The following is a 19559-nucleotide window of genomic DNA, read 5'->3' on the forward strand; positions in this document are numbered from 1 at the left end:
GCCACCAGGGAAGGCCTTTCCACTCGATTTTGCTCTTCATCCTCTCAGCTGGCAATCCCCCGTGGTGGCCTCACAGCACAGCTAGAATCCGGGAAGCTTTCGGGTTACCACCCTTCCCACACAGAAGCAAGTGGGATTTCCCTCCAAGGAGCCTCTTCAAAGTGAAACTGTTCATAGACACCCCCTCCCCGATCTGTGCTGCCTTCTTCTGAAATTTTTTTAAACCATCTTCATTAATCAACGACTGATGTACAATAAAATCCCTACTAAAACTTCAGTGAGAAACCATAGAACTTGAGAGGTTCTGAGAAACATAAGTAAACATGTGAAAGTCATCACAACCAAGATGGGGACCCTTTCAGTCCCCTCCACGTTCCCAGGTGTCCCACTGCAGTGAGCCTCCCACCCCATCCTTCCCCACGATGGCTCCTAGGTTCCTCCAAGTCACTCATTTTTCTTGAGAAATTCATCGAAATGAGTCTCCTTTTTCTGCCTGGCTTCTTTCACTGACGTCAATGTTTTTGAGACTCATTCCTATTGAGAATCTTCGTAGTTTGTTGTTTTTTTCTTTTATTGGAGAGAAGTGATCCATCTTGCGGAAACAGGACCATCCATTGACCGGGGGACAGACACTTGGGTTGTTTCCTGTTTTTGTTTGTTATGAGTTAAAAAGGCATAGACAATGCCGCGCTGGCCGTGAGTAAAAGGGTCTTTAATTTTCTTGGAGAAATACCTGAAGAGGCATTGCAGGATGATTTTATGTCGAGCGTATATTTAATTTTATTTAAAAAAAGTGAAATCGGGTCTTCCCTGGTGGTGCAGTGGTTGGGGGTCTGCCTGCCGATGCAGGGGACGCGGGTTCGTGCCCCGGTCCGGGAGGATCCCACATGCCAAGGAGCGGCTGGGCCCGTGGGCCATGGCCACTGGGCCTGCGCGTCCGGAGCCTGTGCTCCGCAGCGGGAGGGGTCGCAGCAGTGAGGGGCCTGCGTACCGCAAAAAAAAAAAAAAGTGAAATCACTGTCCAAAGTGGCTTTCCAATATTACTTTTCCACCCACATGGAGAATTCTTCCAGGTGATTCACATCATCACCAACACTTGGTATCATCCGCCTTTTTAATTTTAGCCCCCCTAGTGTATGTGCAGCAGTAACTTGTAGTTTTAATTTGCTTTCCTAATGACTAGTGATATTGATTATACTTTAGGTGTTTATTGGTTTTTTGCATTTTTCTTTTTTTTTTTGACAAGAAAGTAGGATTTCTTGGTGGGCATGAGTAAGGAGGGCACAGGGCCAAGGCTCTCATGAGTGCAGGGCCCACCATTTGGCCAGAGGGACACAACTGGGGATGTATGTAACCTCACAGCCATCCAGGATGAGCCGCTTTTCTGCCACCATGTTTTCAAATTCATCTGCATTAAACTTAGTAAATCCCCATTTCTTGGAGATGTGGATCTTCTGGTGGCCAGGGAACTTGAACTTGGCCTCAATCACAGGTTCCTCGTTCTGCAGCGTGGTGCCGATGGACATTATGACTTGGCCCCTGTGGACCCTGGCCACTGTGCCCTGGGGCTTTCCAAAGGCACCACGCATACCTGTCTGGAGCCTTGATTGGGGACAGCAGGCCAGTCATGAATGTGCACGGGAAAGGGCTGAATCCAAGGTCCCTTAGGGCAACCCATACAGGCGACAGGCTGCATACACTACCGAGGAGGCTGTTGTTTGCAGCTACTGGACATCGGGTCCCCGTGGGGAAAACAGCACAGTCGGCTTAACTGGGTTATTTGCAAATTTATTGGATAAAATGTCTGCTTAAACTGTTCGGCCATTTAAATCATTTTGTGCTGATGTCCTTTCTTCTTGTTCATTTTTGAGTGTTCTTTCTATAGTCCGCTGAAAAAATTTTTTAAAAAGAAACCCTTTATTTTGTAAATTCTTTCTCCCAATTTGTGGATTAATATCACACTCTGAAGTCTTTAAAAATGGAAATTTTAAATATTAATGAAACACAACTTATAGTTTTCCTTTAAGGTCTATGTGTTTTGTGTCCTACCTACAAGATCTTCGCCTAACGGAAGGTCACCAATTGTCTTATAATTTCTGACAGAAAAATTCTATGTTTAGCTTTTATATTTCAGTTTTGTCAACTGCCTTTTCTATTTCAGTTACTCTTAGCAAATTGTTATTATTCTTTTCACTTGGAATCTCATTTTTATTCCATGAATATGTTGACTTATCCTGATGGGTTACTGAGTGTGAAACCAACCATACATTCCTATGCTTAAACCCAACTTGAGCAAGATGTATGATAGTTTTTATACATCAGTAGATTCTACTATTCTATTATTTTGTTAAGGATTTTTACACCTAGATTTACTAGATTTATTCATCTGTAGTCTCTTTTTATTATAATGTCTTCTTTAGGTTCTGATTCTACTAGCCTCCTAAAATGACTTAGAAAGCATTTTCTCACATTCTATTTTCTAGACGATTTTGCCTGTATTCAGTAGTTTTATTCCATAAATCTTTTTTTTTTTTAGGATTCGCCTAATAAGCCATTTTTGTTTCAAGTTTTCTTTGGAAACTATTTCACTGCAAATTATATTTGTTAAATATACACAGGACTACATGTTATTTTTTTCTTGTGTGAGTTTTAGGAATTTGCATCTTTTATATAATTTGTTCACTGATTCTTTAAGTTGCCAGATGTATCGGTATTAACCTGTTCGTAAGAGTCACTAACTATTACATCAATATTTATGAAGCCCTTAGCAGTGCCCCTCTTTTATCTATTTGTGTCTTGCCTCTTTTCTTCCTGCTGACTAGATGGCTAGAAATTAATCAGTTTTACTGAACTTTCCAAAGGAACAGCTCTGGATTTAATCGGTTTCATCCACTGTTTAACAGTTTTGTCTCTCATTGATTTTTGTTCTGCTCTTTATTATTTCTTTCCTTCCACTTATTTTAGATTTAATTTGCTCTTATTTTTTCTGGCTTTTAAAGTGGAAGCTTAGACATTTTCTCTGAGACTTTTTTTTAACTAACGCAAGCATCCCAAGACCAATTTTTCTGTTTCTTTTCCTGCATATCCCACATCGTAATGTGTTTTGTTTTCATTTTCGTTTAGTTCGAAATACATCTTGCATTACAAATCCCATCCAAATGCACTCATTTTTATGAGAAAAATAAAGAAAGGAAAGTGAAACTTCCTCGTAAAATAACGGAAGAAAAAAAAATCTACAAAGGGGGAAAAAATGCAACACACTGGTTATTTTCTATCAACCATGAGCTCCAAATCTTGTGGAAGAAAATGGGAATTGATGAGAAGTCCGCTGTCTCCAAACCGGCAGACAGGTGTGGGTGATACACTTAAACAGAGCAAACACGAGCCAGCCTCCACCAAGTGTTTAGAAACCCCTTCCAATGTCCTATTTTTACCTGTTACCTTAATTGCTGATAGTCAGAGAACAGTGAGATAAATTATACGTTGGCATTTCAAGGTTTAAACTAGGTTTGAGCTTTGCTGCACAAAAGAAATATTTCTCCACTGGGGTCTTTTCTGCTTCATTGACTCCCTGCAGGTGAGTGCAGATTAATTTGTTCCAAGAAAGATGGTGGTAATTATACCATCCTGCTGCTTCCCTATGCTATGCAAACAAATGCAGACAACAGAAAAACACAGAACATGGACCAGTCTGGGGCTCCTTCAACTGTCCTGTTCCCTAATTTAGGATCTCCTGCATGGAAGACGGATCTGCGAGTCTGAAGGGGAGGGCTTTCTGCAGGGGCTTAGAGACATGCTCTCCATCTTCATTTATCCCTGAGGAGTTTCTCTTTTTAAAAAAAATTGGAACCTGGGATTTTCATTGATACACAGGCTGTGATTTTCAACTATAGTTCAGTGAACATTTTTTCTAGATCTTTGTACTGAGTTAATGTTTTTTCATAGGGCAACAAAAAAGATACCCTAAGTTAAACTTGTAGACATTTAAATAAATACGTTAACCCACAAACAGTTCAATCTTGCCATACTTTCAGCATTACAGAAAGGACACATCGCATGCAGACGTCTGAAGACTCCTAATACTTGTTAGAAAGACAATAAAGTGATAATTGCCATGAATAGCACGTGTGTGGCATAGACTTCAGTTTCAACTTGGTTTAAAATTCCTGGGTCATTTTTAACGTGCTGTCCCTCATCCATTTAAGGGAATTTTTAACGTGGCCTGGCTATAACAGCAATTTGTGATTGGAACAGATTGATAATGCCAAATAAACCTCCACATCAAAATACACTTTGCTTATATTTTCACATACGCTCTTCTCTATCTACTGTGTGCAGGATAAAATGACCATTTTAAAGGAGCAAAGGAGCAGTCATTGGATAATGAGAAAGAATGGCATTCAAAGTGTGAGGTCATGTGAGCTTGCGGAAATCATATTTATGTCTGTTGAAATAAAAAATGTGCAAAACTCGGTAGAAAAGACCTAGCAATTCCAGGCCTAGGTATACAGACCCCAGAAAACTGCAAACAAGTATTTAAGCAAATACATCTACATGGATGATCAGAGAATTAGTATTCATAAGAGTGAAAGGTGGAAGCAGTGCAAATGTACATCAGCAGATGAAGAGATAAACAAAATGTGGTCCATCCATTCAATGGAATGTTCAAACACAGAAAGGGATGAAGATCTGATACTCACTACAATACCGGTAAACTTAATTCATAAGCTTTTGCATAGCAAAGGAAACCATAAACAAAATGAAAAAAAAAAAACAAAAACCCTCAGAAAGGGAGAAAACATTTGCAAATGAAGCAACCAAGGGATTAATCTCCAAAATATACAAAGGATTATTTAATGCCTAAGACATCTCAGTATCATGCAGCTCAGTATCAACAAAAACAACCCAATCAAAAAATGGGCAGAAGATCTAAATAGACATTTCTCCAAAGAAGACATACAGATGGCTAAAAAGCAAATGAAAAGATGCTCAACATCACTAACCATTAGAGAAATGCAAATCAAAACTACAATGAGGTACCACCTCACACTGGTCAGAATGGCCATCATCAAAAAATCTACAAACAATAAATGCTGGAGAGGTTGTGGAGAAAAGGGAACCCTCCTACACTGTTAGTGGGAATGTAAATTGGTGCAGCCACTATGGAGAACAGTACGGAGGTTCCTTAAAAAACTAAAAATACAACTACTATATGACCCAGCAATCCCAGTCCTGGGCATATACGAGAGAAAACCGAAATTCGAAAAGATACATGCACCCCAGTGTTCATAGCAGCACTATTTACAGTAGCCAGGACGTGGGAGCAACCTAAATGCCCATCGACAGATGAGTGGATAAAGATGTGGTCCATATACACAATGGAATATTGCTCAGTGATAAAAAAAGAATGCAATAATGCCACTTGCAGCAACATGGATGGACCTAGAGATGGTCATACTGAGTGAAGTAAGTCAGAGAATGACAAATATCATATATTGCTTATATGTGGAATCTTAAAAAATGGTACAAATATAGAGTCACAGAAGTAGAAAATAAATGTATGGTTACCAGGGGGGGAAAGCAGGGGAAGCATAAACTGGGAGATTGGGACTGACATATATACACTACTGTACATAGATAGATAACTAATAAGGACCATACTGTATAGCACAGGGAACTCTACTCAATACTCTGTAATGACCTATATGCAAAAAGAACCTCAAAAGACTGGATATATGTATAACTGATTCACTTTGCTGTACAGCAAAAAGTAACACAATATTATACGTCAACTATACTCCAATACAATTTTTTTTAAAAAAGATGTGGTAAATATACATAGCAGAATATTATTCACCATAAAAAGAAGGAAACCTTGCCTTTTGAGACAACATGGATGGACCTTGAGGGCATTACGCTAAGTGAGACAAGCCAGACACAGAAGGGCAAGTCTAAATACTGTATGATCTCACGTATGTGTTGAATCTAAAAAAGCTGAACTCGTAGAATCAGAGAGTAGAATGGTGGTTCCCAGAGACTGGGAGGGTACGGAGTAGGTGGAGATGCTGTTTAGTGATACAAACTTACAAACAGAAGATGCATAAATTCTGGAGAGCTGATGCACAGCATAGAGATTACAGTCAACAATAGTGTATTATATACTTCAAAATTCCTAAGAGACTAGATCTTAAACCTTCTGACTACAAAAAACATAATAATAATTATGTAAAGGGACAGAGGCATTCGCTAAAGCCACGGTGGTGATCGTAAAGCAATAAACCAATGTGTCAAATTAACCCACTGGACACCTTCAATGTACACAATGTTATATATGTAAATTATATCTCAATAAAAATCAACAAAAAGGTAAAAAATCGTATACTTTAAACTGGTTAAAATTTGAAATTATAGGTTATGGTTTTTTTTGCGACAGTAAAAACGTGGAAAGATAAAAAAAAAAACACATCACAGAGAAGAGAGTGTTGAGGCCTAAGAAATGTAATTTATGTGAATTCATGCAACAGATCATCAACAAAGCTGAATTTGAACATATTTTGTCCTGACATCGATACACGTGATCTGTCACTATACAGACAGGCAAATAATGACATAAGCGTACCTTTCTTAAACTGTCTTTTAACAGGTACTGGCATAGAGAGCAATAAATATCCCTCTGGGAGAAAAAAAGTACATATTAGAAAAAAGTTAGCTTGAAAAATATTCCTATTGGAGAACAAGAAAATTAGCATGGTAGGTTGGAAAGGTCATACAGTTTTAAAGGAGGAAATCTGAATTCTAATGGTATCTCTGGTAATTCACTTGTCTCTCCTGACCCTCATTGCCTTTATTTATCAAACAGGGATTATTTAATGCCTAAGACAGAAGGATCCACACATACTGCCCATTTATTTAGTGTTGGATACTTTCATAATATATATAGTTAAGATTTTTTTAAAGCTGTGGGAACCTGCTTTAACTTTGCGACCATAATTGGATTAAATATATGTGAAAACTGTTATGGAATTTAAAACTGCAAGCAAATATTATTTCTATCATTTAATTTGGGAGAAGGAAAGAAACGATAGGCTTTTCTTAACCTTAAATGAATGTGGATACAACACTTTTCTATTATAACAGTTTTACCCTTTTAGTCACGTTTCAGTAAAAAGTTATACTTTCAAGTTTGTTTTTTTCAAGGCATTGAATCCCCTCACCCTGGAGATGCACAGGCATAGGCTGATGAATAGTTTGGTGGAACGCTGGAAAAATGGCTGAACTAGGAGGAAGATGCTTAGATTAGACTAACTGTTCTTCCAAACCCAGAAGTAATCTGATTTTCTAAGTATCCACGTTCTCAGTGAAACAGATTTCAAATATGGTTCAACAGTTCGCGGACATTGTCTTTCCAAAGTGTATAAGTAAATCTCTTGAGAATTGAGAGCCAAAAAAAAAATAATAATCATAATGTGAATAAAATTGGGAGAAAGATTGAGAGATTTGTAAACAGAGGGATATTAATCCTTTTATTAAAAACTTTCACGTTAAGGAAGACATTCCTCGTGGTTCCCAATATTATAGTCAATTTTATTTTTAAAAGAGACTACGCTTGCTTTTTCTTAACTGGGTTTTGTTTTTTTGTTTTGTTATTTATTTTTGGCTGCGTTGGGTCTTTGTTGCTGCACACGGGCTTTCTCTAGTTGCGGCGAGCGGGGGCTACTCTTCGTTGCGGTGCGCGGGCTTCTCATTGCGGTGGCTTCTCTTGTTGCGGAGCACAGGCTCTAGGCACGCGGGCTTCAGTAGTTGTGGCACGCGGGCTCAGTAGTTGTGGCTCGTGGGCTTAGCAGCTCCGTGGCATGTGGGATCTTCCAGGACCAGGGATCGAACCCATGTCCCCTCCGTTCGCAGGTGGATTCTTAACCACTGCACCACCAGGGAAGTCCTGTCTTGTTTTCTTTACCGCAAATTTTTTACAAGTTATTTTTTATGAGTTATTTTTCATATACTAGTGTCTTGGTTTTCATTTGATTCCTGTCACCTGTGCTCCCTGGAAAGCACGTGGTGCTCAAATCCTGACAACCCTCCAGGAGCAACTGACACTTGGTCTGAAGCCTGTGTCACCTCTATTTTATTACCACACTCAAAGGACAGTGCCTAGTCGAATCTTTTTGAACTCACCCAAAAACATGTACTTGTAAACAATGTAAAAAAAGTTTCCAGCAACGCAGCTCAAAGCAGCTGATGTGGAAAATATATTTAGTAAAGAAAACAACCGGAAAATCCCTGAAGCTGTATTGCTCTTACTACCCCGTCTAACACAGCCCGGTCTTTCACATCGTTTGGGGAAGGGACAGACTCCCACTTCCTAAAAATATTGTGCCACTCTAGCCTGTTAAAAATAGTTCAATAAAGAGGGTCCAGTAAATTTTAAAACTCTGCATTTAACGGCCTCTAGGAAGAGCCTGGGTACTTGGAACTCTATCCAAGCAGATGGGATTTTACTTTTCAATGCTAAGCTGAAGTATCGGGACACTGCATTAATTTTCTTGGACGTGCATTCTCGTGTATTGCAAGCTACCCACCTTGATGGCCTACCGGACCTGGCATTCCACCTAGACAGCACTGAAACCCTGGGGATTACAGTGGAGTCAAGGCAACACCGGGATGCTCTTAAAACAAGGCAGTTAGGTTTCTGTTCGCATCTCCTTGGGTTCAACTGTCCTGTAGCCATTATATGCTAAAAGGGCAAAGTCTACACAGAGTCATTGGCTAAGTGAACCTGAATGGGGAAGATCTCATGGATTTTTGACTCCAAACCTGCAAAGTGAGGAACTGAGGAATGTTCTAGATAAAATATAACGCTGCTCCAAGAAAGGCAGACCCTGGAATGTGGAGAGCTTCTCTCTATATTCTAACTTGTGCGAGACCATAACCATGTCCTGATAACCAGATCCACGTTTGAGCACAGCATCGAGATCTTTATCATTTCCAGTTGCAGGATAACACATGTAGACATGTAATCATGAAGCCAGCTGCACTTCCATCCAATTTAAAGGACTGTGTGTTATAAATAATGGTGTGATGTTCTCCTCTGAATAGGACTTTTATCAAAAATGTTGTAGATTCTCAGACATTTCAAAATCAAACTATGTACAAAAGGATATTGAATTAATGCAAATAAAAGTCCTTGTGAAATAAAATCCAATGGAATTATGCATAAATCATGAATAAGTTCACCAGAGAGAAATGCTCAAGTGTTTTTGTGTTATATGTTTTCATGAGAATTCCTCTTTTATCTCATGGTTTATTCTCATAAACAGGAAAAATAATCTTACACTTTAAACTATGCAATAAGTAGTACACTTTGAAATATTCTTAAATTCCACTTTAATTAAAAGGGGACTCCTGGGCTTCCCTGGTGGCACAGAGGTTGAGAATTCGCCTGCCGATGCAGGGGACGCGGGTTCGTGCCCCGGTCCGGGAAGATCCCACATGCCGCGGAGCGGCTGGGCCCGTGAGCCATGGCCACTGAGCCTGCGCGTCCGGAGCCTGTGCTCCGCAACGGGAGAGGGCACAGCAGTGAGAGGCCCGCGTGCCGCAAAAAAAAAAAAAAAAAGGCGGGGGGGTACTCCTGAGATTGAGTTTTTATTTACTGTGAAACCACTGGAACACTTTCTCTTGATGACCCTCTCAATATACATGTCTCCTCATTCAGCACATTTGCACTGATTTCCAAATTTTATTTTTAACATGTTCATTTTATGGAGGCTCTAAGCATTTTGTACTGTGGAAGCATATTTAATGGTTCTTAAGGCTGCTCCCAATGCCATGTAAAACTGGGAAAAAACATAGACACTGACGGTTCCCTAGGAGATCATAAAGCCTAGATTTCATATTAGAAGATGAAATTCCCTTTTAATAGTTGCCCTCATCTATATTTCTAATTTATGAGAAATAATTTCTCCCAGTTAATTGGCACCATGATCTCTAAATAAACTATAAAACAAATTTGCTAGGCTCAGATGGCTGAAGAAAGACCATACATTATGTATAAGATAAATAAGGTACAAAGATACAATGTAGAACACAGGGGAATATAGCCGATAATTTATAGTAACTTTCAATGGATTATAATCTATAAAATATGCTGTACGCCTGAAACTGTTATAATATATAATACATAGAGTTATAATAATCAACTCTAACTTTTAAAAAGCTCATAAAATCACCACTGACTTTTCCAGTTTGAGATGCTATCAGATATCCAAAGAGACATGACAATGTTTAACCTTTTGGAAAGCAATGTGCATTTTCAGGAAGCTCTGAAATGAAGACAGAAGTCTGGGAGTGGCTTTTAGAAAAGGGAGTTGAATGCACGGCATTAGAAAAGAATATTGGGGGCGCAGGCAAGAGAACACAAACGTCATGATTCAGGAGGAACTGGATCTACCCCAAATCTTAAGGAGAAATAAGGGAGCACGGAAGCAAGAGGGTTCGATTACAAAGAAATCGGGTAAATACACGATGAAAACAGGCTTGCACATGTGTTCACTACAGTCTCTCAAGAGGACGAAAGCCAGGGGAAAAGGGAAACAACAGAAAAAGTGAGGACAGACGTCGCTCCCTGATAGCAGAGGCCTCACAAAGAATGATCCCTAACAAGGAGGTGTGCAAACTACAGGACTGAAACAAGGAATAGAGGCAGATGGTGGAGAAGGAGGTGAGGGCAGAGTGAACGTCACCTGAAATGTCTGTAGATTTGGGAACTTTGGTGTTGTCATTGTTTGCAGTTGCTATGACTGTTGATCTTGTGAGGAAAATGGAAGATACTACGTGGAGATACTAACAAATGGAGCAGAAGGAAAGAAACAAACCAAGGAGCACGGACTAAAAGAGAAAGAATTCAGGGAATAGAAAGTCACACCAAGGAGGGAGCCCTCCTGCACTGTTGGTGGGAATGGACATCAGTGCAGCCACTATGGAGAACAGTATGGAGGTTCCTCAGAAAACTAAAAATAGGGCTACCATATGACCCAGCAATCCCACTCCTGAACATATATCCAGACAAAACTATCATCCAAAAAGATACATGCACCCCAACGCTCATAGCAGCACTATTCATAATAGCCAAGGCATGGAAGCAACCTAGGTGTCCATCAGTAGATGAATGGATAAAGAAGATTTGGTACATACATACAATGGAGTACTACTCAGCCATGAAAAAGAATGAGATAATGTCATTTGCAACAACATGGATGGACCTAGAGATGATCATAGTGAGTGAAGTAAGTCAGAGAAATACAAATACCATATGATATCGCTTATATGTGGAGTCTAAAAATGATATAAATGAACTTATTTACAAAACAGCAGCAGACTTACAGACAAAGAGAACAGACTTGTGGTTGTAAAGGGGGAGGAAAGGATTAGGAGTTTGGGATTAACAGATGCAAACTAGTATATATACGATGGATCAACAACAGGGTCCTACTGTCTACCAGAGGGAACTCTATTCAATACCCTGTGATAAACCATAACGGAAAAGAATATGAAAAAGAATGTACAAATATGTATAACTGAATCACTTTGCTGTACAGCAGAAATTAACACAACATTGTAAATCAACTATAGTTGAACAAAATAAACTAAAAAAACATCACATGAAGCAAAAAGCAAGGGTCATTTGCTCCAGTGGCTTCTGTCAAATCATTTGTAGTAGAGTGTATCTATTTTTTCTTTTTACCCTGAGGTCAAATGAAAAATTTTAAATGTAGTGAAAGCCACACGGCATTCTCACTCTGTGTCTGCCAAATGAGCCTGTTTGTCCAGCAGAGAGGTTCAACCTAAGTACCTGATTCTGATACAATTATCTGAGGAGGCCTTCATTAATTTATGAGTCTTTAATATTTCAGTCTTTTTTTTTTTTTTTTTTTTTTTTTTTGCGGTACGCGAGCCTCTCACTTGTTGTGGCCTCTCCCGTTGCGGAGCACAGGCTCCGGACGCGCAGGTTCAGCGGCCATGGCTCACGGGCCCAGCCGCTCCACAGCATGTGGGATCTTCCCGGACCGGGGCACGAACCCGTGTCCCCTGCATCGGCAGGCGGACTCTCAACCACTGCGCCACCAGGGAAGCCCCAGTATTTCGGTCTTTAAGTCAATGCAGAAACACAAATTACATCCTAGGAAATTATCTGGCAACTACACTCAATCATATAACACATGTAATGACCAGAGAGTTTGCAGTAGGAGACAACTATATGCATATGGACCCAATCTCTCTGGTTAATCCAGGAATCTCCTGCAGTTTATTTTTCACTGGGGCAAGGAAAACAACAGTTGTTGCTGGATTGAAAGATTCTGTCAGTTTAATGTATGGGAGACCTTGTAACTGAAGGCAAAATTTTAGAGAGAATATTTAAGCTTAAACTCTAATATTACAGTTTGGTAACAAAGCTTCTTTTATGAAGGAATAATTCAACCAGTAGTGTCTTATTTTGTAAACTACGTAAGGTTGATCCATTATTTTAAGTTATGAATTAAAATAGATTTTGCTGATAAAATCCAAAGATTTAAAGTAAATGAAACGATAAAATGTAAATGAAAATAAAACCATAGATGACTTCATTGACACCTTTCTATACAAATTTATTTATTTTTATTTAGTTTTGGCTGCGTTGGGTCTTCGTTGCTGCACGCGGGCTTTCTCTAGTTGCAGCGGGCGGGCTTCTCTTGTTGTGGAGCACGGGCTCTAGGCACGCAGGCTTCAGTAGTTGCAGCACGTGGGCTCAGTAGTTGTGGTGCACGGGCTTAGTTGCTCCACAGCATGCGGGATCTTCCCAGATCAGGGCTCAAACCCGTGTCCCCTCCATTGGCAGGCGGATTCTTAACCACTGCGCCACCAGGGAAGTCCCACAAGTGGTTATTCTATGTACTCATGCTTGTATAAGGTCAGTATGACCTGCACAAGTAACTTCTATCCTTTTATATTGGAAGTGTTCATCACAACCTGGATTATTACTGGTTTACTTTATACATGAAAACAAAAATAAGAGGATAATTACAGAGAACCCTGTAAATTAACCCTGAATAGTTTTCTTTTTATTTGAGATATGTTTTCTCATTTCTTTGTGTCACTCTAGAAATCCCTGATTCAAACTTCTCTTCATCGAAGTCATGGCAATTCTTCCGTAAATTGTTTGGGTGACATGGAGTTCACAGACACTCAAGGCTTCTTCAGTCCTTGGAATCTCAGGGAGAAGGTGGACCAGTATTTTGTTCCCTGATGCTTTTAAGCTTAGAATCATGGGTTTTGAGGACTGTTTCACCTAGGCTTAAAATCTTAGTGTAGTGATTACCGGCTTTGGGACTTTCTCAACGTTCCCAGGTTACAACAAGTTCAGACAATGTTAGAGAACGTTAAATGCAGTATATTTGTAAGGCAGCTGACAGAGAACCCTCACTCTGCATTAAGTATGCACCTTCCTGTTTACATAGGGCCCTGGATAGAGATTACTTAACTTGCTATAGTTGGTCTGGGGTGTTTTCAGCATTAGAGCAAAAGCATTCTTCCTAAAACCAATCTCACCTCCCCCACAGTCAAGTCTTCACAGGTATCAAAACCAAACTTACGGTTACCCAAGGGGAAACATGGGGGAAGTGATACACTGGAAGACTGGGACTGACACATACACAGTACTGTATATAAAATAGATAACGAATAAGGACCTACTGTAGAGCACAGGGAACTCTACTCAATACTCTGACAACCTAGATGGGAAAAGATCTGAAAAAGAGAGGATATATGTGTGTGTATAACTGATTCCCTTTGCTGCACACCTGAAACTAACACAACATTGCAAATCAACAATACTCCAATAAAAATTTTTAAACAAAGACAGAATCTTCAGGAAAATGATACTGTAATACATAAGAACAAATCTGACTCCATTTTGGATCTGTTTTTAACTTTAACCTTTGTATTCTATTGCAGGGGTTCCCAACCCCCAGGTCGCCGACGGTTACTGGTCCGCAGCCTGTTAGGAACAGGGCCACACAGCAGGAAGCGAGTGGTGGGCAAGTGAGAGAAGCTTCAAGTGTCGTCCGCCACCCCCCATCGCTCGCATGACTATTTCACCGTCACCCCCAACTCCGGTCTGCAGAAAAACTGTCTTCCATGAAACCGGTCCCTGGTGCCAAAACAGTTGGGGACCGCTGGTCTATCGCTTTAGCTTCAAGTTAAAAATGTTGCCTAGAGCCTGAAATATACAGGAAAGCCCATTCTCAAGGCTCTGACCTTTAAGGGTGTAACACTTTTCCACTCCTATAGAGATAAGAAGTTGCAGAACAGAGAATAACATTCGTCTTGTTGGAGGTTTACAGGAACATCAAGACCTGACCTACCTGGACAGATGCAAGAACAAAGGACTCCAACACAAAGACGTCTGCGAGAACCAACCACACCCCCCGCCCCCTTTTTAGTATAAAAGAAGCCTGAATCCTGACTTGGGCACGATGGTTCTCTGGGACATTAGCCTGCCATCTTCTCGGTCTGCTGGCTTTCCAAATAAAGTTGCTATTCCTTGCCCCAGGACCTCACCCCCGCATTTACTGGTCTGTCCTGTGGCAGCAGTACGAGCTCAGACTTGATAACGATGGCTTCTTCCTTTCTTGGTTAGGGATGTTCAAACTTCTAGCTGTCTAATCTGTACATGTGACATACAGAGATTTTTTTTGGTAAAAGATTACAATTCTGTACTATGAGTCTATATAGTATATGTAATTCTGATTCCTCAGAGTAAATGGTCCACACGCGCTTTCTAGGTGGGGTGGCCTGCCTCTGCGAGGTCAGTGAATGGGAGGTCAGGCCTCTGCTCTACAGAGTAAAAATAAACTTTCCACATCCCAGTTTCCTGCCGGTTACCATCCTAAGTCCTGAACCTAGTTTACCACAAGCATACGCTGTCAGAGGTGGTCGGATGTCCGAAGATAGAAAACCTTCAGGAAGAAACATACTCGGATCCCTTATTACTGTTCCAAGCTCTGCGTATCTTTCATGCCCGATGCATTTGGAATGTTATGGAATGGAGGCATGAAAGATGGTAGACAAATGTATCCCACACTTGAAAGATACATACATCACGTTTGGTGGTTGCCGGTGGAAAACCGGCCCTAACTTTGGGAAGCTCATGCTGCTGGTTTGCAAACATCTTTATACCTATTTCTATGATTATTCTTTATACCTGTTTCTATGATTATTCTTTGTGTTGGCACAAATCCATCTGCCCAGACTTGCCCAGTAAACTTTGTACCCAGAGAGCGGCTGGGAATTCATCTTACACTTCATGGAGCGGGATATTTTATATGTGCTATGCTTTGAATTCTAGAGAAGCAAACCTGTAGGTGATTTCTGCTAACATGAACACAGATGGCTCTGAGGTGGTTCTTCACATGTTTGTTGGATTTAAAAGTAGTAGCATTTTAGTCAGAAACAGAAAGAATTACCATGCAGCACTATGTACGTTTATCCAACATAAAAGCCATCTCCTTTATAAGCCTATGGGAAAATGAGAAATACACAGGCATGCATGAAACCCCCTCCTTTTCCATTCCTGCTGCATATACATCAAAATGCCTGGTCAACATAGAGCATTCGGTATTTCCCATCTCCCGTGACAACCTTCCCCTACCTCAGTAGACTAGTACTTTCGTAGGGGCATGGTTTGGTGTTCTAAAAAATAATTGTGAAAAAAGTTTTGAAACTAGTATGATTATATACTCTGACATTTTTCGATACAGCATAACATTTTATAAAATATTTATGTAAAATGTTTATGAATTGTCTATATTTAGAAAAAAAGTTTTATAGGATGAGCTTCAATATCAAATTCATTCAAAGTCCACAGCAAAGCAAGTACTGAATGAAGAAAAACACAACATAATTGTAAATGGAGAAGCCGATGTAATATCATGAAAGCAAGAAACCTGATGCTCCCAGTAGAAGACAGAGAGAGTGATTAGTTGATTAAACTCTTACGGAAAAAACAGGAAGAACATCTTCAAATGTTCAGAACGAATAAATTGTCTATGGTCACAAGTTTAAATCAGTCAGTGCACATAGTGCACTTATTTTTAGGATGTGATGAATACTACACTGTATTTTGGTGTAGAATACATTTTATTTTTAATGCTCAATAAATTGAAATTATCAAACCATTTATGTAAAATATATACATCACTGATCAACAACTGTTCATACAGATTTCATATCTGCAATGTATGGGATTGGACATGTATGAAAATTGAAATAGGCAAGTATGATGATTCAACCTGTCCCACATTTGTGATCAGAAACATTTATTCAAAATGCAGATCAAAAGTAGCCATTTTCAAGTTTGTGCATGTTGGGAATAAAATGCTTCTCTCAAAGGAAAGCCACGTGATAAGAAATAAAAGAAAACCAGTAGATAGAAATCCATACGTATCTTACTTAAAGTGAAAAATTCAGCATAAATACCTCTATATTCTTCATACTGAAAAATACGTTATTTCCTAGTTTCTGGTAAAAAGTAAAGCCATAATAATTTGGTTTAAAATAATTTTCCAACACAGTTTTCTATTTCTTCCTCACTGCACTTAAAAACTTACCAGTTGAAAACTCTGGAGAGGGCGTAGAGAAAAGGGAACCTTCCTGCACTGTTGGTGGGATTGTTAAATTGGTACGGCCACTATGGAGAACAGTATGGAGGTTCCTCAAAAACTAAAAATAGTACTACCATTTGACCCAGCAATCCCACTCCTGGGCATATATCCAGACAAAAACTATCATTCAAAAAGATACATGTACCCCAGTGTTCATAGCAGCACTATTTACAATAGCCAAGACATGGAAACAACCTAAGTGTCCATCAACAGACGAATGGATAAAGAAGATGTACATATATACAATGGAATACTACTCAGTCATAAAAAAGAATGAAATGATGCCTTTTGCAGCAATGTGGATAGACCTAGAGATCATCATACTACGTGAAGTCAGAGAAATACAAATACCATATATCACTTATATGTAGAATCTAAAATATGACACAAATGAACTTATCTACAAAACAGAAGAAGAGTCACAGACAGAGAACTGACTTGTGGTTGCCAAGGGGGAGGGGGTGGGGGAGGGATGCATTGGGAGTTTGGGGTTAGCAGATGCAAACTAATATATAGAGAAGGGATAAACAACAAGGCCCTACTGTATAGCACAGGGAACTATATTCAATATCCTGTGATAAACCATAATGGAAAAAGAATGTGGGTGGGTGTGTGTGTGTACACACACACACAATACATACATATGTATATATAATAGAATCACTTTGCTGTACAGCATAAATTAACACAACGTTGTAAATCAGCTATACTTCAATTAAATAATTTGTTTTTAAATCTTAAATTCCACCCCATCAAAATAGAACAAAGCTGTTCAAAGCTACCTTTGGGGGGGAAAAAGAAAACTCTTATTAAGGAAAAAAAAAAAAAAAACCCAAACAAAAACAATAGTTAAGGTGGGAATAAAATGTCACTTAACTGACTTTACTTTCTGTGGAGATAAAAACAAAAACTTTTTTATGTTATGTTGAAGGAGCTGAAGACCCCAAGCTGATAAGGAGCAAGTTCACTATTTTGTGCACTTGTTCCAGAATTTTTAATATTTTGACATTTTATTCCATATATAAAAACTACAAATGGAAGATGTTAATTAGCCCCAAGTCTTCAGAGCTAGGAGTCAAAAGGGTTCTCTGATTTCAGTTTGGTTATCTTCCAAGTATTTCACTGTCACTCCACAATGAAGCATGAACTTCTTGAACTTCTAATTTAAAAGAAAAAAAAAATTAAGGGACTATCCTTGCACACATATATAAGCAAGCATAAGAAAACATGAACGTTATTTTATCTGCTTCCAGCAAGGCTTCAGAAGGACAGCTTCAGCTTTCAAACATGATCCTAAGAAACATTTTAGGAAACTAATAAAGTTACATATTTTCCCATCCAAAAATATACTAGAAGTAAAAATGCCTTCAAAATTGCATCGCTGAATATCAGAACAAAATGACTAGACTTTCCATGAAGAAAGACATGGTAGCATAAATCACTCAGGACGTAGTATTCAGCCAAAGAGTTATAACGCTGTGATATGAAAATCTAAAAAGGTGGAAGCTCTAACAGAAAAGCTTGTCTCTCATTTTCCAGGCTGGTTGCTGACTCGGCTCCACAGAATCACGCAGGGATCCAGGCTACTAACAACTTTGTTATTTTCAACTACACAGTTATGACTGGGGTCCAGCAGCCCCACCCAGCCGGCCGCCTACCACAGGCGTACACCTTGGAGATACAATAAAGCCAAAATTACAACAGAGAGAGTTACAGGAATGTTTTGCTTTCCTAGTGCCTATAACAGTTATGTACACACTAGACTGTCATCTGTTAAGTGTGCAATAACATTAAGCCTAAAGACAACGCATATACGTTAACTAAAAAAGACATGCTTGCTGAAAAATGCAAACCATCCTCAGAGCCTTCAGTGAGTCGTGATCTGAGCCATAACCTTTCTGCAAGATGATATCACAGATCACTGATCAAAGATCACCATCACAGATACACAAATCATAAAAAAGTCTGAGATGTGAGAATTACCAACCTATGACCCAAAGTGAGACACAAAGTGAGCAAAATGCCTTTTGGAAAATGGTGCCAATACATTTGATCAATTAGAGTTGCCCCAAACCTTGAATTTGAGATTAAAAAAAAAAAAAGGCAATATCTGTGAAGCACAATAAAGTGTGAAGCACAAGGAAGTTAGGTGTGCTAGGGAAGAAGAAACGGTTTTGGTAGGATGTGGGCCATTCTTTGCCACAGAAGGGACAACCTGGATGGAAGTACTGAATGCAGAAACGTTCTTTGGGGTAACTTCCATTTTCTTTTTGGTATTCAAGTGTAATGAGATTATCATAGGACTTTGGCAAATTATGTTTTTTTGGGGTTTTTTTTGTGTGTGGTACGCGGGACTCACTGTTGCGGCCTCTCGCGTTGCGGAGCACAGGCTCCGGACGCGCAGGCTCAGCGGCCATGGCTCACGGGCCCAGCCGCTCCGCGGCATGTGGGATCTTCCCGGACCGGGGCACGAACCCGTGTCCCCTGCATCGGCAGGCGGACTCTCAACCACTGCGCCACCAGGGAAGTCCTTTTTTTTTTTAAAAAAAAAAAAAAACTAGAATCACACTATAAATTACCTGTAAGGACGTACTGGTTTGTCCCTGGTTTGTGCTGTTGGCATATCTGCCTAGCATAACCTACCTTACCATTGGAACAGTGGCTTTGGAAGCTCCTTTTACATTTACAAATACCTACATGGAACATCATGGTAATATTTTCCCTTTGAAATAGTATTCAGGGCTTCCCTGGGGGCGCAGTGGTTGGGAGTCCGCCTGCCGATGCAGGGGGCGCGGGTTCGTGCCCCGGTCCGGGAAGATCCCACATGCCGCGGAGCGGCTAGGCCCGTGGGCCATGGCCGCTGGG

At 39.9% G+C, this 19559-nt stretch overlaps 1 non-coding gene across 1 annotated transcript; it reads right to left on the bottom strand.

Moving 5' to 3' along the window:
* Positions 1-1646: 1646 nt before the first annotated feature.
* On the bottom strand, positions 1647-1780 carry LOC113614201 (small nucleolar RNA SNORA70). Its single transcript, XR_003430513.1, has one exon. It is a non-coding gene; the product is annotated as a small nucleolar RNA SNORA70 (small nucleolar RNA).
* Between the last annotated feature and the right edge of the window lie 17779 nt (positions 1781-19559).

Source organism: Aethalodelphis obliquidens, unplaced genomic scaffold, assembly GCF_003676395.1.
Source record: "Aethalodelphis obliquidens isolate GAN/ISIS:26980383/991018 unplaced genomic scaffold, ASM367639v1 scaffold91, whole genome shotgun sequence".
In the NCBI taxonomy this organism is placed as follows: domain Eukaryota; kingdom Metazoa; phylum Chordata; class Mammalia; order Artiodactyla; family Delphinidae; genus Aethalodelphis; species Aethalodelphis obliquidens.